The sequence below is a fragment of the Aotus nancymaae genome, unplaced genomic scaffold (genome assembly GCF_030222135.1).
Source record: "Aotus nancymaae isolate 86718 unplaced genomic scaffold, 86718_ANA_hifiasm-v0.15.2.pri h1tg000073l, whole genome shotgun sequence".
NCBI classification, from domain to species: Eukaryota; Metazoa; Chordata; class Mammalia; order Primates; family Aotidae; genus Aotus; species Aotus nancymaae.
Window position 1 is genome coordinate 3,178,304 of NW_026988488.1, and position 22,181 is coordinate 3,200,484.

At 47.6% G+C, this 22,181-nt stretch overlaps 1 long non-coding RNA gene across 1 annotated transcript; it reads left to right on the plus strand.

Moving 5' to 3' along the window:
• The first annotated feature begins 12,985 nt into the window (after window positions 1–12,985).
• Window positions 12,986–19,816, plus strand: LOC135271046 (uncharacterized). The gene is made up of 5 exons (XR_010339190.1): window positions 12,986–13,228; window positions 14,260–14,308; window positions 15,437–15,700; window positions 15,848–15,928; window positions 16,320–19,816. It is a non-coding gene; the product is annotated as an uncharacterized LOC135271046 (long non-coding RNA).
• The last annotated feature ends 2,365 nt before the right edge of the window (window positions 19,817–22,181 follow it).

Genomic DNA, 22,181 nt, shown 5'->3' on the forward strand with positions numbered 1-22,181 from the left:
CTTGAAATTGGAAGACAGATTAAAGGTTGGGTCACAGGCAGAACCCTAGCCATTAGCAGCCATTCTTGGGCTCTGCTTGGCTCAGAGAGGGAGCCAGCAGGGGCCTCAGTCTAGGAGTTTGGGGTCAAATCTGAGAACCCTGAACCTCTCTATAGAAAAAAAAAAACAGGCTCCCAATTCCCTCCCCAAAAGCTCCTGCAAGAGTTCCTCAGGCTGCCCATGTCCCCAGGCCAGATTCAGCTGTGGAGACAGTGTACCTGCCTTCCTAAATGCTGGTTGTGATACCGATCTTATGGCTCAAGATTCTCTGTTTCACAGCCATGGTGGAGTTCTGCTGTCTCCAGATTACAGGAATTCTTTTGTATTCCATCATCATGTACCAGACTGAGGATAAGAGTCACGGAATTGCAGCCTTGGTCTTCTTCACCAAGGTAAGAACTACCTCCACCCCACAGAAGCCAGGAGCTGGCCTAGGACAGACATGTATATCTTCCTCTAAATCTAACTTGCTTTTTTGCAGGACTTTGGTTAGTGTCTGGATTGTTATACGACTCTAACCAGCCATTGACTCCGGACCTTGGTATGGTCATCTGCAAAATGAGGGGTTCAGACTAGAGAATATGAAATCTGTAGTATTTAGGGCAAGAAGGTTCCTTGGGAGATCCCATAGAAGTTTTCTTGCCCTCCTGAAACCTTTAACTCCTTGAAGAGAACAGACACCAAGCCTCTGTTCCCACTCTGGTAGGGGCAGACTTGGGATGACCCAGGTTATGGTTAGCAGGTGCAAGTCTCATCTAGTTCCTTTAGTTCACTGGCATGTGGTTGTAGTGGTCATTTCTCCTCTGACATCAGGGTGGTAGTCGGGTGGTAATGGGCACTGAGGGCAGAAGTGCCTCTCGCTTTGGGGAGGACTCATCTCAGCTGGCAGAATATGAGCTGGAAAGTCTTTCAGGGGCCAGCAACCTCAGGGACTGACTCTTCCAGCTTTTTGAAGCCCTCTGGTATCCATGTTGTTGCTTTGAGACTCATTTCTGAGCTGCCTATGTAAAGGCATCTCTGATGTGAGCATGATGGTGAGGCTAGTGAGTCTGCATGGCTTCAACAACATCTTCCACATCCTGGGTATATTGGGTGCACAGGGCCAAATGTGGGGTATGAGTCTGAGCAAAGGGAAGAAGGGAGGAATGCTCTGGCACTGCTACCTCAGAACCCCCCATTAGCAAAGGCCATCCTCTAGGAATGGGGAAGCTAGGGTGGTTGGATTTTCTCATCACCCTCCTCCCCTTGCTGGGAAAGCATTAGTGTGCTCCATGATAGGCAGTGTGGATTAGTGGAAAGACCCCTGGCCTTTCTGTTAAGTCCTGGGTGATCTTAGGCCTCCCTCTGGGCACTTGAGTTAGATGCTTAACACTTGAAAGAACCCTGGTCTGGGATTCAGCCACCCTGGATTCTCACCACAATTCTGTTCCTAACAAGAAGTGTGACCCCGGGAAAATCTCTTCGTTTCCCTGGAACTTATTTTTCCCACCTGTTAAAGGTTTGTATTATTCAGCCGGGCACGGTGGCTCACACCTATAATGCCAGCACTTTGGAAAGCTGAGGTGGGCGGATCCCCTGAGGTCGGGAGTTCGAAACCAGCCATATCAAAATGGAGAAACCCTGTCTCTACTAAAAATACAAAATTAGCCAGGCGTGGTGGCACATGCCTGTAGTCCCAGCTACTCGGGAGGCTGAGGCAGGAAAATTGCTTGAACCCAGGTGGCAGAGGTTGCGGTGAGCCGAGATGGTGCCATTGCACTCCAGTCTGGGTAACAACAGCGAAACTCCGTCTCAAAAAAAAAGAAACATAGTTGTGTGTGTTTGCAAAGGAGGCTTCGTGTGATATAGACTTATGTCCAAAGGAGATAAATATGAATGTTCTGAGCATGGCTAGATGTATACATACAGGTTTAGTTGAGTGTACACATATGTAGTATGTGAGAGTATGTATGTCCAGTCCAGGTATGTGTACATGTGGATATTTTATGATTGTGTATGTGTGCGTCATACACACATACATCTTGGTGGGCGGTAGTTACTGTGTTTCTGATCAATGAGCAAGTTGCATGTGAGTATGTAACGGTAAACTTTGGTGACTCAATGTGTGTGTGTGTGCCAGAGGAGTAACTTACTCAGGGCTGTGAATCTGAGTGTACTATGTCCTGAACCACTTGCCTAGGGAACGGAGGTTGAGTGCAATGGAAATAGGCTGTCATGGCTGGGCCTTAGTCCTGAGTCCAAGCCTATCTTTGTCTCCTTTATATAGGCAGAAAATGATGTTCATGTTCTGCAAAGTTGACATTTTCCTCTACCGTGCCATCAAATATATCCATTGCAAGCAGCTGATTTAGGCAGAGCTGCAGGCAGTCTGTATGTTGGCACACAGACTTCCTCTTTCACATTACCTCCACCTTTCGGTTCCTGATACCCACAAGGCACCTTCCTTTATTCTTTGGGCTGTTTACAAGCCTTGGATGGTTTCCTTCTCTCTAGCCTCTACCTTACAAGTGAAAATACAGGAACAGAAAACTGGCTTAGGATTTTGGAAAACGTAGGTTTCATCCTTCCCAATTCTGCCACCTGTTGCAAATCTCTTTGCTGCTCTAGCCTCAGTTTCCTTCAGCTACAAAATGGATTCATTGTAATTTGCCCTGCCCACTTCCCAGGACAGTTGGAGAACAGTCTTTGAAGGTTGTGTATAGATGTGTCTGCATGCAAAATAAGCTAGATGACAAGTAGGCCTGGTTCCTAGAGAAATCAGATTGTGAGCATCAGAGCACTGAGCAATGTATCTGGAAGGTGAACATGCTTGCAGAACAATATGCAAATGATTTCTCTGGTCTTGAGCCTGACAACACAGTTGATTTTTTTTTTTATTTTGAGATGGAGTCTCGCTCTGTCACCCAGGCTGGAGTGTAGTGGTGTGATCTCAGCTCACTGCAACCTCCACCTCCAGGGCTCAAGCAATTGTCTGCCTCAAGCCTCCCAATTAACTGGGATTACAGGTGCCCACCACCACACCCAGCTGATGTTTTCGTATTTTTAGTAGAGACGAGGTTTCACCATATTGGCCAGGCTGGTCTTGATCTCCTGACCTCATGTTCCACCCGCCTCAGCCTCATAAAGTGCTGGAATTATAGGGGTGAGCCACTGCACCCAGCCAGCACAACTGATTTTTGAAATATTCCATATAGCCCTGCTCATAGCACATTGCCTCTTTAGGAAAATTCCTACTTCCAACCTGAAACCTCTTCTCAATTTGTTACTGCATTCTTCTAGGGTTTTGAGGCTGGCTCTGGTTGCTCAAGCAACATTTGGGAACCTCTGACTTGGAGGAAAATGACTAGCTAAGATGCTTCCTTAACCTCTTCATTCTCTGTTGTTGTTGAGATAGTCTTGCTCTGTCACCCAGGCTGGAGTGCAGTGGTGTGATCTCAGCTCACTGCAACCTCCACCTCCTAGGTTCTAGCAATTCTTCTGCCTCAGCCTCCCAAGTAGTTGGGATTACAAGCACCCACCACCATGCCTGGGTACTTTTTGTATTTTTAGTGGAGACGAGGTTTCACTATGTTGGCCAGGGTGGTGTTAAACTCCTGACCTGAAGTGATCCACCCTCCTCAGACTCCTAACGTGCTGGGATAACAGGCGTGAGCCACCGTGCGTGGCCCATTCATTGCTTTTTGATCCTTTCAGGATATACTGTCAATTTGCTGTCTTATGCTGTTTCCAGGGTTCTGGATAAAAAGGGATGTGGCCCTCCTGTTTGAAGGTGAGGCCTGAACAGTGGGTTGATCTGTATTGCTGGGATGAGAACAAGAGGACAGAGGGTATAAAGAGTCCTCACTTGTTTTTTCAGGGCCCAGAATTGGGGTTCTATACCCTAAAGCTACCTACTCTGGTGTCCTTTAACATGGCTAGAGGAGTATTTAGGGGCTCTTTATCTCCAAATGTGAGATATAGCTGTGGCTGACTTGCTGAAGCAACTTCCCTTTAGGCTTCTTCACCTTTAAGTCAGCAGTGTTGTAGAGTAGAGAGGAGCATTGGCCTAGATGGGCCCTGAGATTATTTTTCCAGGGATAAGTGACTATCTTGTGAATGCATACTTTAGCAGGGCCTATTCATTAGGTATCTTCTTGGTGGAGTGTTTTCATGGAAGTTAGAAAGGAACCTTCACACTTTGGCCTCCTGCTCACTGAGGATGCAGGACCCATATATCCAGATATTGAGATACCATCCTCTAGTTAGACTAGATGGCAGCACCACATGGGACGAGGGGATGTAGGGGTGGCCCCAGGCTGAGAGTTCAGCTCCATGCCTTTTTTAAAGCTCCCTCTGTACAACCTTCTTTCCCACCCTCAATTCCAAAACAGCTGCTCAGAGCTAGAAAAGAGCTGCATTCCTCTTTTTTTTTGAAACAGAGTCTCACCCTGTTGCCCAGCCTGGAGTACAGTGGCGCGATCTTGGCTCACTACAACCTCCACCTCTTGAATTCAAGTGATTCTCGTGCCTCAGCTTCCCCAGTAACTAGAATGACAGGTGCCCACCACTACGGCCAGCTAATGTTTGTATTTTTAGTAGAGACGGGGTTTCGCCATGTTAGCCAGGCTGGTCTCGAACTCCTGACCTCAGGTCATCCACCTGTCTCAGTCTTCCAAAGTGCTGGGATTACAGGAGTGAGCCAACCACACCCAGGTATGCATTCCTCTTTTTAAAATTTCGTTCTTTGACATTCCAGTGAAGGACGAGGAGTTCATCTACAACATGGCAGCTGTTAACCTCAAAGCTCTGCACAAAGTAGTCCAAATGGAGTAGCACTCTAGTTGGGATCAGACCCCAAAGCTGCCTCCTCTTACCAGTACGCAAACTTCTAATTCTAGGCTGGCTGGATATCCTTCAAATCTAGGTTCCATGGAGTTGGTTAGACTTTCTCTTTCCCTCCCACCCCAGTCCTACCCCAATTCTCCCATCCTTAACTTGCCCCAGACACTTTTCTAGGATAAAGTCTTATTTTCAGTACTCTAAGGTTTGTTATCGCTTTCTTTTTCTTAGACAATTTTGCCTCCTACCACCTGGAGTCTTGATTTGGCTACAACATAAGAGGATGTCTGATGCAAACCAGCTAAAACCATGTAAAAGGCCCCAACTTAGGAAACAGTAAACACCCCAAAGTCAGGTGCCAGCTTCTCTCTAAAGCCCTGGGTTCCTAGTTCAAGCCCCATACCTAATAGTCTATGGATTAAGGACAAAGCTTGCCTTAGATCATAGTGATTTCCAAGTTGTGGCAGGTGTTTGAGTACCCAGTCACTGGAAATGGGCATTGTGGGGTAGAAGGAGTTGAGACTTGAGTATGAAAACGTGATTTTGACTAGAATGATCTATCAAGCACTGAGAGTCTGCATCTAATCAGCTTCATCTCTCTGAGCCTCAATTTCCTTATTTGCAAAATAGAGATAACTCAGCTGGGTGCAGTAGCTCACGCCTGTAATCCCAGCACTTTGGGAGGCAGGAGGATCACTCGAGCCCAGGAGTTCAAGAGTTCAAGACCAACCTGGGCAACATAGACTCCATCTCTATTAGAGAGAAAGAGAGAGAGAGAGAGAGCTCTCCACATCCTGCCAACCTCACAGAGCTATGGGGGAGGGGAGCTAATTAGATGGCCATCCAGGTGGTAACCTGTTATGGCCAGATTGCCCTGGTATTCTAATTGTTAGATGATGAAATGTAGCTGAAGTATATGGAATACTCCATGGATGTAAAGAGCTTAGATAATGAGTATTAGAATCATCCCAGCTCCAGAATCAGCACCCCTTTGTGGTGAGGGGACAACTCCAGGGGACAGTGGCATTGTATGCTCTGGGCCTGAAGAGGGGAATGGATGGAAGAGAAACTTGTGGTCTGAGTCCTTAGTATGGGGCAAGTTGTCTTGCTTTACTCCCAGGAGTTCCAAGCCAACCAGGAAATTGATTTCTAAGATCACTTCATTTAAACATCATTTGGTTGCATAAATTCCATCTCAGCCCACAAAATATGCTTTGACCCCTGCCTAAGCTCCTGTTATCTCCCCACTGCTCTCCATTTTCCATCTATTTATTATCCTTTCCTCCCCTCACCCAGTTTTCTAAGCACCACAACCAGCCTGCCAGCAACCAGCTCACTCAGGGACCCATCCTTTGGACAAATTCCTGGAACTCACTACCCAGATGGGAGAATAATGAAGATTCACTTACCCCAGGACTCTTGCTTGATTTGTTGCTGAGCATCTGCCTGATTTTCAGTCATCAGCCCCAATTTTATCCCCAGAGCCAGCTAGGGCCAATACTCTTTTTCCTGGGGGCCCAATTCCTCCCCCATTTTCCTTCCATCCAGGCATCAAGCCATAAGCCAAATGGGGGTCAAGCAAGTGGCCCTGGCCTAGGTTAAGCCCTAGGGAGTTTCTTGTTTTCTCTTGAACTTAAAAGAATCTCCATCCCCAGATGAGGCATGCTGTCAGATCTCGGCATATGACACCAAACATGTCCCACTTTCCTTTTTCTGCCCGAGTCTAAATGTCCCTTTTCCTCTGACCTACAATGTAGAAGATTCTTACTAAGAACTGGATGAGGCAGGCTTGGGGGGTGGGGATCAACTAGAGTGCAGCTCTATGTGCAAAGAGGAAAAAGCCCAGCTCCTGAACCTCCAAGATAGCTTGTTAAAAGGGGCATTTATCTCTCAACTCTGGGCCCTGAGTCTTAAGATCTGCATATTTTGGGTAGAGGGGCCTGTGTCAGGCTGTGAAGCTAGTTCCTGGCAAGCCAAATGTGGCAAAGAACCATTCAGTAAAGCAGCCAGCCCAGAAACACGGGCCCAGGAAAGAGCCTTCAGAGCTGGTTCAGTAGTGGAAGCTCTGAGACCCCTCTTCCAAGTCCCTTTAGGAATCCTGACTCTCTGGCTTCCAAGCTGCCTGCTGTCCCCAATCCCCTCCCTTTCTGCTGAAGACACTGAGCAACACAGTTGCGTTTTACTTCCTGCCTGCAGCAGCTGGGGCTATGTGGATAACCTGCGGAAGTATACCTGAAAGGTGACCTCCCTGTATCCTCATCTTTCAGTCAAAGGGAAAGCAGGGTGTGGCTGGGAATTCCACTTTTAAGGAACAGGACCGGGGCAGGTGCGGTGGCTCACGCCTGTAATCCCAGCACTTTGGGAGGCTGAGGCAGGTGGATCACGAGGTCAAGAGATCGAGACCATCCTGGTCAACATGGTGAAACTCCGTCTCTACTAAAAATACAAAAAATTAGCTGGGCATGGTGGCACGTGCCTGTAATCCCAGCTACTCAGGAGGCTGAGGCAAGAGAATTGCCTGAACCCAGGAGGCGGAGGTTGCGGTGAGCCGAGATATCGTGCCATTTCACTCCAGCCTGGGTAACAAGAGCGAAAACTCCGTCTCCAAAAAAAAAAAAGAAAAGAAAAAAAAAGGAACAGGACCATTAGGTGAAGCTAAGCCTCTGAGCCACTATGTGGCGCCATTTACCCATTGTTCCGTGCAAGGCTAGTGGGCGGTGCCTACACGCAAAGCAAACCAAACTTCAAAACTTGAAACTTCTCAGGTATCTAGCTCTGACTAGGCTCCTAATATGATGAGGGTACTTGGGAAAATCTCTTAACTTCTAGGAGCCTCAGTTCCTCATTTTGTGAGATGGGAGGCAGCTAGGGGTCCCTGAAGTCCCTTCCGGCTTCATAATTTTGCAACCATGTGAGTTCCCAGTGATCATCCAAGTGATGCAATTTTGGGTTTTTGGGTCACACAGAGGGTAGGTACAGAAAAAAAGCACAGGGGCCAAGGCATGGGTTTGGGGGTGAGGATGAGGGTGAAAAGGAAGTGGACATGGAGGCAGGGATCCTCTACAACACATGGGCCAGGATTTTTCTTGAGCCTTCCATGGTGCTAGGGAAAAGATAAGGGAGCCATTCATTTGTTTAGTAAACATTAACTGACCACAAACTAGATGTCCGGCACTGTGTGATAGAGGCAAGGCTGCCGCGGTAGGTGTGAGAGAAGTGAATGGTGGGTGTGACACCAAGTTGAGTAAATCCCGAAGGTGTTTACCAGCCAGTGGGGAATAGATGAGTAAACAAATAATCAGTACACAGGGGAGAATGAAGTCCGTGCTAAATAGAACTATAAACTGATGGGGGTGACAGGGAAAAAGGAGGGATAAATTCTGACCCGATAAGAAAGGTCTCACAGAGGAGGAGCCATTTTAACTGGGCTTTGAAAGATGAACAGATGTGTGTGTGTTGAGGGAAGGGTTTGCAGAAAGGAAGAGCAGGAGGGAGAGGGAAAGGCAGGCATTCTAGTCAGAAAGAATGGCTTAAGGAAAGACAGAGGGAGGGGTACATGATGCTGTTTTGGGGGAATAGGGAGTAGTCCGAGGTGGCAGGAGAAAAGGAGTGGGAAAAGAGTTCACAAAAATGGTTTGGGGCCAGATTCTGGATTTACAGAGACTTTTCACTTGGCCAGACAAGTACAGAGTGTGTGGAACAGGCTCCCAAGATGTGGACAGAGTTCTAGCCCTCCAGTAAGGAGAGGGCAAGACCCAGTACCTCACACACGTACAAGGCTATCAAGGGCTGGAGTGCAATGGTGCAATCTCAGCTCACTGCAACCTCAGCCTCCTGAGTAGCTGGGATTATAGGCGCCTCATGCCCGGCTAATTTTTGCATTTTTAGTAGAGACGGGTTTTCGCCATGTTAGCCAGGCTGATCTGGAATTCCTGACCTCAGGTGATCCACCTGCCTCAGCCTCCCAAGGTGTTGGTATTATAGCAGTAAGCCACTGCACGCGGCTTATTTAACTTTTATTTTAGGTTCAGGGTACATGTGCAGGTTTGTTATATAGGTAAATAGAATGTCATGGGGATTTGATGTGCAGATTATTTAGTCACCCAGGTAATAAGCAAAGTACCCGACAGGTAGTTTTTCAATCCTCTCCCTCCTTCCAACCTTCATCCTCAAGTAGGCCCTGGTGTCTGTTGATTCCCTCTCTGTATCCATGTGTTCTCATCATTTAGCTCCCACTTATAAATGAGAGCATGCAGTATTTGATTTTCTGTTTCTCATTAGTTCACTTAGGATAATAACCTCCAGTTCCATTCATGTTGCTGCAAGGGACATGGTCTTGCCCCTTTTAAAGACTCTGTAGTATTCTTTTTTTTTTTTTTTTTTTTTTTTTTGAGACAGATTCTTGCTCTGTTGCCCAGGCTGGAGTGCAGTGGCGTAATCTCAGCTCACTGCAGCCTCCACCTCCCGGGCTCAAGGGATTCTCATGCTTCAGCCTCTCGAATAGCTGGGATTACAGATGTGTACCACCATGGCCGGCTAATTTTTGTATTTTTAGTAGAGACGGAGTTTTGCCATGTTGCCCAGGCTTGTCTCGAACCCCTGGCCTCAAGTGATTCACCCGCCTTGGCCTCCCAAAGTGTTGGAATTTACAGAATGAGCCACTCACTGCATGAGGGCTTTTTATGTCTATGTAGTATTCTATGGTTTATATGCGCCACAATTTTATTATTATTATTATTGCTGAGACAGGGTCTGGCTCTGTCATCCAGGCTGGAGTGCAGTGGCATGATCTCAGCTCACTGCAACCTCCGCTTCCTGGGCTCAAGGGATTCTCTTGTCTCAGCTTCCCGAGTAGCTGGGACTACAGGTACACACCACCACACCTGGCTAATTTTTGTATTTTTAGTAGAGAGAGGGTTTCACCATGTTTCCCAGGCTGGTCTTGAAATCCTGGGCTCAAGCAATCCTCCTGCCTTGGCCTACCAAAGTGCTGGGATTACAGGCGTGAGTCACTGCAGCTGGCCCCACATTTTCTTTATCCAGTCAATCGCTGATGGTCATTTAGGTTTATTCCACGTCTTTGCTATTGTGAATAGTGCTGCAATGAACATAGGTGTGCATGTGTCTTCATAATGGAATAATTTATATTCCTTTGGTTGGGTGTATACTCAGCAATGGGAATTGCTAGGTCAAATTCTAATTCTATTTTGAGTTCTTTGAGAAACTACCACACTGCATTTATTTATTTATTTAGAGACAGGGTCTCTGTTACCCAGGCTGGAGTGTAGTGGCATGATCATAGCTCACTGAAGCTTCAAACTTCTGGGCTCAAGTGAGTGATCCTCTCACCTCAGCCTCCCAAATTGTTAGGATTACAGGGGCTTGCCACCAGGCCTGGCTAATGTTATTATGATTTTTATTTTCTAGAGACACGGTTTTGCTGTGTTGCCCAGGCTGGTCTCAAACTCCTTGTCTCAAGTGATCCTCCTGGCTTGGCCTCCCAAAGTGCTGGAATTACATGCCTAGCCCTACTCTGCTTTCCACAATAGCTGAACTAATTTATATTCCCACCAGCAGTGTGTTAGCATTCCCTTTTTTCCACAGCCTTGTCAGCATGTTTTCTTTTTTTTTTTTTTTTTTTGGCTTTTTGATACTAGCCATTCTGACTGGTGTGAGATGGTATCTCATTGTGGTTTTGATTCACATTTCTCTAATGATGAGTGATATTGAATGTTTTTTCATATGCTTGTTGGCTGCACACGTGTCTTCTTTTGAAAAGGGTCTGTTCAAGTCCTTCAACCACTTTTTAACGTGGTTGTGGGTTTTTGCTTGTTAATTTAAGTTTCTTATAGATTGTGGATATTAGACCTTTGTTGGATGCATAGTATGCAAATATTTCCTCCCATTCTGTAGATTATGCTTAGTTTGTTGATAGTTTATTTTTCTGTACAGAAGTTCTTTAATTTAACTAGGTCTCATTTGTCAATTTTTATTTATTTATTTTCTATTTCTATTTTATTTATTTTTTTTTTGAGACAGAGTTTCGTTCTGTCACCCAAGCTGGAGTGCAGTGACACGATCTCGGGTCACTGCAACCTCTGCCTCCTGAATTCAAGCGATTCTCCTGGCTCAGCTTCCCTAGTGGCTGGGATTGTAGGCGCCCTCCACCATGCCTGGCTACTTTTTGTATTTTTAGTAGAGACGGGTTTCACCATGTTGGCCAGGCTGGTCTCACACTCCTGACTTCAAGTGATCCACCCGCCTTGGCCTCCCACAGTGCTGGGATTGCAGGCAATTTTAATTTTTGTTTTTGCATTGTTTTTGGCATCTTGGTAGAAGCTTTAAAGACCTGACCTATGAGGAACAAGAAGAGGCCGTGCTTCAAGGATGGAAGATTTATTCTAGGAAACCTGGCAAACTGCTTCTGCTGTGGCTGCATTTGCAAGACTAGTCACCAGTTTGTCTTTAGTTAGACCTCACCAGCCAGCGGCAAATAGGAAAAAGCTGAGGCACTGTGGGAGCTGACATCAGTCTAATTAGGATAACAAAGCAGGTGGGATTTAGGTTAGAATTAAGGAAAGCAGAAGACTATTCTGAAAAGTGAGAGATCTGCTAATCACAAGCGGTTATAACTTGTGTTTGTTCGGTAGCTGATGAGTGCCCACTCAATGCCAGGAGCATGGCCGGAGGGAGGAGTATGAAGAGTATTCTACGAACAAAACCTAAAGCAGGTTATGAAAATGCAGAGGACAGGACCCTATCTATCTTGGAGGAAAGGCATCAAGGAAGGCTCCCAGGAAGTAGTGAGGCATTAGAGATAGATACGGAAGAAGAAGTCGTTGCTGGAGGGGATACAGCAGTGTCCCGAAGAAAAGCACCATGCACGAAAGAGATGGGCAGATTTAGGGAAGCAAGAAGCAAATGTGCTGGAGTGGATGAGGGGTAGCACAGGTGACGGGAAGGAAAAGGAGCGGGCAGAGAGAGGAAGCTGCTGCTTCTAACCTCCCCACTCTGAAAATCCCCAAGCGCCCAAGTTCTTATCTGCCATTTTTTGAGAGGTTAAGAATCCAGCTCTGTAGAGCTGAACTCAGGGGTCCCTGTATACCTTTGTGTTTGTCACCACTTCCCTCCACTCTCACTGTCGCCATGAAGTCCACTGAGGAAACCACTCCCCTCCACCAGCCCGACAGCAAGTCAGAAATGAAGAGGGAAGAGGAGCCAGTATCCCGCTCGCTTGTCTTGAAACTCTCCATTCAGCTCAGCCCTGACCCTGAGAGAGGAATGGGCTGAAATGGACGAGTTAGGGAGGGTGTTGGATTGTGGTAGGAATTTTGATTCCTCATTGAAATTTCTGGTCTGGTGAAGGGAGAGGCCTGGAGGCTGGTCCAAAGGGTGGGGGCTACCTTGGAATTTAGATTCATCTGGGTGCTCCATTGGCAAACTCTCATCATTAGCAAAATAAAAGACTGGCTCAATCCCCAGGGAGGGGGTCCTGGGGGCCGGAGTAGGGGAAGAGCGGGAGGAGGGGCTATGGCTTGTTTCAAAGGGGCTGGGGTCTCTGCCAGTTCTGGCACAGGCTACAGGCAAGCAGGATTCTCTCTTGTTCCCCTGCCCCTCCCCTTCTCCAATCTCTAGCCTCTGCCTTGGCATGAGGGTCTTTAGAGAAAAGAAAAGAAAAATGAGTGGGCAGAAGCAGCTGGATACAGTCAGGAGCGCATCTGCTCTCCCAGGCTGTCTCTTGGTCCTTGTTTTGCCCCTCCCCCCACACCCCTTCTTCCTCTGCGGGCTTCTGATAGGAGGACTGCAGCAGAGCTGGGGGAAGGGTAGGGAATTAGAGTGGGGCTGGGTGGTGGGAGAGAAAGTTGTTCCAAATATTAGCTGGTCTTGTGAGGTGTCCTCTTGGCTGGAGCCTGACCACCTAACTTACTGTTTTTTCCTCCAGTTGCTTCCTCCTTTCCCTCTGCTCCAGGCTGGAACTAAGGCAGAGGGGCGTGGTGGGAGGGAGGAAGGAGGAGCAGCGACGTTGGCTAGGGTCCCTTGTCTGATTCGCTGCTGGCTGGGGGCCAGGACTGCCTCCCTAAACAAACAGGCAGGGGCAGACAGCCCGCGGTTCAGTTGTTGCACTTAACTCCTCTTGCCACAGCAGGAACAAAAGGCGCCCGGAAAACCCTAGCTCTTCTCGGTCTCTTCCGTGAGCACAACCTGGCCCTGGGGCCGGAGAGCTCTCGATGCAGGCCCAGACACGAACTCCAGAACTCCGGAGGCAACAGCAAGGCTGGCCACACCACCCACCCCACCACCTCCGGCCCCACCACTCAACCAGCCGTCAGTCCCTTCACTGCCAGTGTTCGTAGACCATGCAAACAACCAAGTGAGTGAGCAGGGGCTGGCCGGGGTTGGGAGAGGTTCCTGGATTGGGAGTGCCAGCCTGTGCCCTCTTTTTTTGTCCTCAGGGACAAACATGGGAGGTCCAGACAAACTCTTCTCAGGGGGTAGGAGACACTGAAATGTTGGTCTCTGTAGGTGTTTTGACCTTCCCCCCACCCCAACCATTTGGTCTTCTGTGTTCCTCTTGCCCTCTCTCTCTCTCTCTCCCTCCTCCCAGTCCCCACTCTGTTCTTACTCCTTTCTATTCCCATGCAAGGAACTCATTAAGCCCAAAGCAATTTTAGAAAGACTCACAGAGGCTGCTAGTGCCAATGCTGCTGGTGCTGCTGCTGAGGAGTGCCCAGGACTGGGCGCCAGGGGAGTTGGAGTCAATAACCATCACTGTCAGATCTGCCGACCCCCAAGCCAGTTAGTTTCTCCAGTCAGGTACCTCCTACTCCCTGTGGAGGCCTGGGGATCTCTAAGGCCCTCCAGCTTCCGTGTCACGCCAATTTTCACTCTACTCTCTATCCTCTGCACTTAGCCTTCCTTGATGGCTCTTCCTTTTACTCCTTTCCCCATCGCACCCACCCCAGTCCCAAGTTTTCAAAGTGATGACAGAAGATTAAGAGACCCCTTCCCTATCCTGGCCATTTAGTCTGCAGTTGCCTGTCTGTAACTTCCCCTGCTGTATACCATGGCACAACTATTCTCTCAGAGCCACCAGACACCTCCCAAGAGTCCCTGAAAGACGTCTGTTTCCAGATTAGGCTGGTTTTTCTCTTGGAACTGCTGGGCCCAGGAGAGACTGGCCAGTCACTGTAACCACACTTGAGAGCTTGCTGTCCTCCTGATTCCTGAGAACCCAGGAGGAAAAGGCACCCCAGCTCCTTGCCCGAGATAGCCTCCCTTGGGTGCCTGGGCTGTCACATCCCTTCTGTAGCTCTCAGCCCCCTCCCTGCCCTGACCAAACCTGGGAGGGAGAGGAAGGCAGGACCCCGTCCTAACCCCTGTCATCCATCCTCTTGCCAGCAGATCCGAGACAGCAGACAAGCAGGTTCACAGTTTTCCATGGAAGGCTTGGGTAATAAACTGATCCTGAATGTTGGGGGTATACGCCACGAGACCTACATCAGCACCATGAGGGCCGTTCCATGTACCTGCCTCGACAAGCTGACTGAGCCATCCCCGCCTGGCACCCCAGCTGCTCAGGGCCCACTGGTCCAAGAGCTTTTCTTTTTCTCTCTTTCTTTCTTTCTTTTTCTGTCTTTCTTTCTGTCTTTCTTTCTTCTTTCTCTCTTTCTGTCTTTATGTTTGTGTTTCTGTCTTTCTGTCTTTTCTTTTCTTTTCTTTTTTTTTTTTTTTTTTGTTTTTTTGTTTTGTTTTTGACCAAGTTTTGCTCTTGTTGCCAAGGCTGGAGTGCAATGGCGCAATCTCAGCTCACTGCAACCTCCGCCTCCCAGGTTCAAGTGATTCTCTTGCCTCAGCCTCCCAAGCAGCTGGGATTACAGGTATACGCTACCACTAGTGTATTTAGTAGAGATGGGGTTTCACCATGTTGGTCAGGCTGGTCTGGAACTCCTGACCTCAGGTGATCCACAAGCTTCAGCCTCCCAATGTGCTGGGATTACAGGCTTGAGCCACCATGCCCAGCTGAGAGTTTTTCTTTGACCGCAATCCTGAGCTGGGCTACTACCATACTCAGCAACTGCACTGCCCTGCCAATGTTTGTCAGGATGTCCTAGAGGAGGAGTTGGCTTATTGGGGCCTGGTGGAAGTACCCTTGACCCTTTGCTGCTAGCGCGAGCTGAGTGGCAAGGAGACGCGTACCCAGGACTTTCTGTCCTGGGAGGCCTGTGAGAATGCCTGCGTGGATGAATGCCTTCTGCTGAACCCCATCGAAGGCCAGGGACTGGGGAATATTTGGAAACGGTGGCTATATGTGCTTCTTGACCAACCTCAGTCTTCCTTAGGGGCCAAGGTAACTCATTAACAGTGTGTGACACCATGCTGGACACTCCTACCTTCAAAGGACCCTCCCAAGTTGCCATAATTGCTATACACTTGGCATGGTGCTGGGGACTCAACTCTAAACACTGCCAGGACAATTTGAGGGCATCCCTCAAAAAGGGAAGCCAAGAAGGGTGGAAGTACGGTTAGAGAGGTGGGGATGCTGGCAAATGGGATTTCTGACATGCATCTTTTTCCCCAGTGCCTTTCCCTGATCTCCACACTCTTTGCCGTGTGTGCCCTGGTCATCCTCTTCCAGGAGATGGAGGTCCAGCTGGATTACTTCTCTGGCAACTTCACTACTATGGAACATGCGGTGGGTGTTGGAGAAAACCAGCAGCAGCAGTAGCAGCAGAACAACGGTCTTGTTGACCGTCTTGCCCCCGACCTGCTATACCTGGAGTTGCTCTGTGCCCTTTGATTTGGAACTGAGCTCTTTGCCCAGGCCATTTTCTGTCCTGATAAGGTGCGCTTCCTGTGTAGCCCTCTCAATCTAGCTGATACCTTCTGTTTGTTCATTGTGTTGGTGGAATTGATGGTAGGTGACAAGGCTGTAGGGCAACCCTATCTTATCCTAACCCTTGGGACCATTCGTTCTTTCTATGTCCTCAAGCTGGTTCGTCTCCCGGGCTTCCTTGAAAAGTCCTTGGCCGTGAGAGTCCTCGTTCATACCCTCCATTCTTCCTGGAAAGAGGTATGTGCCTTTCTCTTAATTTGGGTGGCTGAAATCTTATTCTTTGGCTTGCTTTTCCTCTGTGGGGAGCTCTTGGGTATGTCCATTTCAGGTCAAAGTGAGCCCCACTTTGGAGACATCTTTACATGTCTCTGGTGGACTGCCATAACTCTCACCACTGTCAGCTATGGAGATGTCTACTCCCTCTCTGCTCTGGGCCGGCTCACTGCTGTTGTCACAGCCACTGTGGGCATGTGCACTGGTGTCTGGCTGGTTCCTGTGCTCCTGGTCCACTTCCAGCGCTATTATGCTGTAGCCCTAGCTCACCGGAAACTAAGGCCCAGTGGGACCCTGTAATATGCCCATTGATCAGGAGTAATGGACCCCACCTTCCCTTCTTTCCTTTTGCCAGTTTCTGATGACAGATAATAATTTCTGGCTTTGGCAAAGAATCCTTCAGAAGGAGCCCCAGATCTTGGCAATTTCTGCTAGTCAGGATCAGCTAACCATGGACTGCAGGTCAGACTTTTCCATATCATCAAGGGGACACCCTGAAGGAAGGGGCCTAGGGGCAAGGCTAGCTAGGCTTCAGCTTTCCCCTGCCCCACCCTAGGCCTTTTTCTTAACCCTGGAGTGACCAGGAGCGATAGAAAGTAGTTCTTCCTGTATTGGTGCTATATCTCCCTCTCAACCAGTTCTCCCCTTCCATCTCCTCATCCCTGCTCCTGCCATCTAGACTAGGGTCCAGATGAGAGACTTCTGAGTGATGGTAGTCATAGGATAGCAACATCGATTACCTATGAATATCAATGGTGATTGTCTGTGGGTATTGATAGTAATTGTGTGTACCTGACAGCAACTGGTTATGGGTATTGATGACAATTGGTACCTTCAGTGCCCAGGCATAGCCAGATTATAGCATTGCTCCCCCTACTGCTCCCAGGACGAATGCTCCTTAGAGCCGTAAGTCCTTTGGAGGTTCTCAGAGACTCCCAGCAGATGCGGGTCAGCCAGGTCTGAACCAAAGCACTCTAACTCCATGACATCCTCTTCATCCCATTTTTAAAATTTTTTTTGAGGTGGAGTCTCGCTCTGTCACCAGGCTGGAGTGAAGTGGTGCAATCTCGGCTCACTGCAACCTCCACCTCCCAGGTCCAAGTGATTCTCCTGCCTCAGCCTTCTGAGTAGCTGGGACTACAGGTGTGCACCACCACGCCCAGGTAATTTTTTAATTTTTAGTAGAGATGGTGTTTCACCATGTTGGCAAGGATGGTCTCAATCTCTTGACCTCGTGATCCTCCTGCCTCAGCCTTTCAAAGTGCTGGGATTATAAGCATGAGCCACTGCGCCCAGCCTCTCTTCATCCCATTTTGTCCTTGCCCACTCCTCCCCATCTTTGTGACCTTTTCATAATATTTTAGATAGAGTATTAGCCATCATTAGTCACAATATATTAGTTAATGTTAGTCACAATATCTCAGCCATGATAACAGTATGTAATTGCCTAAAGATATGAAATGTAATCGTTGCACATTACATGGACAGGAATGAAGGAACTGGGATTGTTGGCAACAATATGCAAGCGATTTCCTCTTCCAGATTAACAAACAATTTTGAGCCAGGCACAGTGGCTCACACCTATAATCCCAGAACGTTGGGAGGCCGAGGTGGGCGGATCACTTGGGCTCAGGAGTTCAAGACCAGCCTGACCAATATGGTAAAACCCCATCTCTACTAAAAATACACAAATTAGCCTGGCATGGTGGTGCATGCCTGTAATCCCGTCTACTCAGGAGGCAGAGGTAGGGGAATTGCTTGAACCCAGGAGGCAGAGGTTGCAATGAGCCTGGATTGCAGCACTGTACTCCAGCCTGGGGAACAGAGAGGGACTACAGCTCAAAACAAGACCAATTTTGATTTTGCTCATTTATTAATCCTTTATTATTTTTTCCAAACACTTTTCAGTACCTATAATGGGTCTACCCCAATCTTCACTGCTAGCTTCCCACCCCTATTTTTGTTTTTTTTTTTTTTTTTGCTACCTTCATGCTTTTTCCTCCCTGCTTTTCCTGTGGTGCTTCCCACCATACACATCTTTTGGAAATGGCTTCTAAGAGGAAGAGAAGGGACCACCTCAGGTCTGACTTCAAATCAAGCCACTGGGTTGTCTGAGGAAGTACCCCAACCAACTAGTCTGAACTGGGAGGTTGAATTGAGCCCCTGCTGTTGCTGAAGCTGTGAGAATAATTCTGTTTATAAAACTTTTAAATAAAATATTCATCAAAGTCTTTTTCCCAGCGTCTGTCTGGTTTTTCTCGGAGAGGCATTTGGGCATCAGCAGTGGTAGGAGTGCTGCAATGACCTAATGACAAGACCATATAGGCAAATTATTTTATTTTATTTTATTTTTTTGAGAGGGAGTCTTTGCTCTGTTGCCCAGGCTGGAGTGTAATGGCATGATCTTGGCTCACTGCAACTTCTGCCTCCCTCCCAGGTTCAAGCAATTCTCCTGCCTCAGCTTCGGGAGTAGGTGGGATTACAGGTGCACACTACCATGCCCGGCTAATTTTTGTATTTTTAGTAGAGATGGGGTTCCACCATGCTGGCCAGGCTGGTCTCGAACTCCCGACCTCAGGTGATCCACCTGTCTTGGCCTCCCAAAATGCTGGGATTATAGGCATGAGCCACCATGCCTTGCAGGCAAATTGATAGGGTAAAAATCAGTTTGTTATCTTCATTGAGTCTGTGCTTCACAATAAACATTACCGCTCACAGACACCTTGATTGGGAGAGAAACACTTTTTGCTTGGTAACAGGTTGAGGAAGGGAAGGAGACAGGTCTAGGAGTTGCTGGTGGAAACTGGGTAATTATCAGAGGTGGGAGATTGTAGGCAGAGAGGTTTCCATCTAGGGAGCACTGAGAGAGGATCAGAATTATGGCAAAACATCAAAGACAATCTCGACCTTCTCATTGCCTAGAAGTGCAAGGTGTTGGAGCTATTTGCTGCTTTCAGAGACCATTCTAGTCCACTGCCCTTAAGTTACAGTTAGGAAAAAGTGAAGTTTAGAGAAATGGGGGAATTTCCCCAAGGGCACAAAGGGGAGTAGTGGCAGAACTGAGAGTTCTGTCACCTCAGAGCAATACTATATCAATATTTGTTAACTCACCAGCATCAGAGGTGGGTTGTTAGAATTTCCAACAAAAGTAGAGAAGACTGTGCCCTGTTGTAGGCAGCAGCAATGGTGGTGATGGCATGAGGGGATGGTGGTGGGATGAAGTGGTGGCTATATGGGACTAGGATGTAATGGAAAGCCTTGGCAGCTTGAATGAGTAGGCTTGGCTGTTAGGGTTGAAAGGACCTTTAGGAATTGGTGGGCTCTACTTGGGTAGGGACAGAGAAGCATAGAATACCACAGAACATTATAAAAGAGCTGTATGGAATGTCAGGGCTGGGAGAAAGCTGGAAGCTCATCAGGTTCAACTCACTCCTGTTTTAGGTGGGGAAACTGAGGCCCAGAGAGAGGCTGAAACTTGACCTGGTTTCTACAGTGAATCAGGAGAGAAGTAGGGCTGCAACCATCCCTGTCACACAGGAGAAACACTGGCTGCCTTTGTTGTTACTCTTGCATCTGCGCTGGATGGTCAGACCCTATAACCAAGAGAGATGGGGGAATGGAGCCCAGTGTTTCATGGCCTGCTTAGTAGTACTTATATAATAAAACATTGTAGAATGACACCAGTGAACGCCTTAGTATGCACCCATTTCTGTAACATAACCCTATATCTGAACCCATCCTACACCTCCAGCATGTAATGTCTTGCAATACTGATTCCAAAGAGCCCCTCAAGTTTAGTGATACCCTGAGACTGAGCCCACAGATCCCCTAGACAGTAGAGCCTTCCCTGAATACCAAGCACTCCCCAGTCTTTCTCATGATTTAGTCTTTCTCATGATTAGGTTCTCTCTCCCACACTAAGATCACTTCTTTTTTCTGTCCAGGCATAAATTTTATCTTCTCTGAGGAGGGAAGGGAGTAGATGGGGATACTGAAAAGCACTTTAATTTGAGGAGTTCTTGCCATATCTTTGCCCCACATGTGAAAACTTCTCAGCCATGGAACTAACTTGTTCCTATACCCACTCTCACAGCGCAGTCACACTCCACCCCCATTCATCCATACCCCTGACATTTACTCACTTTGCCCATGGCAGAGACCCTACTGGCCATGCTCTTGGCACAGCCCTGGAAAGCCTCTTGTTCTGGTCACTAGGTGAGAAGGTCCAGTCTTCCAGAACACACTTCTTATCTGGATTTCTCTCATTATGGGGGAGACTCGGAGGTCTATAGACCAATCCCAGCATAATTCTCGCCCTATCTAGTGAAGTACTCAGTGATCTCTTGCACCCCACTCTGGCCTCAGCTCTTTAGCAGTTGCCACAGCAAGTGGTCTAGTTGGGCCTGCACTTCCAGGTCAAACCCATAGAGGGCAACCACTTGCCAGTTTATGAGAAATTGCTCTGGGTGTGGCCTCTCCCTTTCTTCACTTCCTTTTCAGTGCCTGTAAAATTCTAGAACCACAGGCTGTCAGAATCAGAGGGTGTGTTTAGATAACTTACATTTGAATACCCTCATGATAACGATAGAGAAACAGGACCAGAGAAGAGATGAGACCAGTCTAAACTCAGACAGTGATTCACTCTGTGGCAGTTAGGGCTAGAATCCACATTTCCGGAATGTCAGTTCAGAACTATTGAAACACACTGCCAAGCATCTGACCCAAATGCCTCATTTTATAGTTGTGAAAACTGAGGCGCAGGAAAGAAGTTGACTAAGGTTGTACAGTCGTTGTGATAGAGCTAGGACTCAAATCCAGGTCTTCTGAATCCCAGTCTAGATTTAGAAACATAATGTTAGGCATCTAGTTCATCCTGTTGGTTTTTTTTTTCTTTACAGAAGAAAAGAGCTCAGAGAGGGAATGTCATTTACATGAAGCCACAGAATAAATTAGTGACACTCAGAACTGGAGCCCATGGCTGGCTGTAGAACTGGGACTGAATGGAAATTGGGAACTCTGACTTCTAGTCTCCAAGAAACCTCAATACTTTGGGACCCCAGTGTCTCGAAATTAAATAGCAGAGGTAGGGGTGCAGTCCTTGCTTAAGCTGACTATGAATCCCCAGGAGGCTGGAATCTGGGGCATAGTGTGGATGTATGTGTGTTGAGAAGGAGGGGTCTGCTTTGGCCCCCTCCAAAAATCTCTTGACAAATGGCTCATCTCATTTCTCCTCTTTCAAGGCCTTTGGCTTTGAGAGTGAGAAGATGACTCACTCGTTGCCCACAGTTGCCGCTGAGAACATAATTGCTAGCTGGGACATCACCATAGCACCCAGCCATCACATTTGCAGAGTAGTGTTTTGTTTTTGTCAAAGCTCTTTCCTATTTTTCTTTTTTCATTTCAGCTTCCTCAAGCTCCAGGGAGCCAGATGAGGCAGATACCATTACCTCTTTTTTTTTTTTTTCATAAAGAAGAAACTCATTTATGGAGGGGTGAGGGGAATGAGGAGGGAGCTGAACCGGTGTTGAACAGACTGAGACTAAATCCCCAGTCCTTTGATTTCCAGCTTTCTGGAGTGTTCTGCATAGATACCCAGAGTCCCAGAGGAGTCATCAGTGTCCCTCAAATGCCTGATGACAGCTCCCTCCCTCATTTATTAATCACTGAGCCTGGGACCAGATACTCTATTGGGCTTTCACTGGAGACAAAGGTGACCCAGACCATGCCTTTAAGTGTTCACAATCTGCATATTGATTAGGTCATCACTCTGCCCATTTCAATCCTCAGCTTTCTCGTCTTCTACTAGAAAAATAATCCCATTAGTGTTTTATTTTATTTATATATTTATTTGAGACAGGGTCTCACTCTGTTGGCCAGATTGCAGTGCAGAACTCAATCACAGTTCACTGAAACCTCAACCTCCTGGGCTCAAGTGATCCTCTCACTTCAGCCTCTTCTGAGTAGCTAGAATCACCATACTTGGCTTATTATTATTATTATTATTATTTTTGTCAAGATGGCATCCCACCATGTTGCCCAGCCTGAACTCAAACTCCAGGACTCCAGAGATCCTCCCACCTCAGCCTCCCAAAGCACTGGGAATAGATGTGACCCACCTGGCCCAGCCTTATTTTATTATTTATGAGACAGGGTCTGACTCTATCCCTCAGGCTGGAGCACAATGGTGTGACCATGGTTCACTGCAGCCTCAACCTTC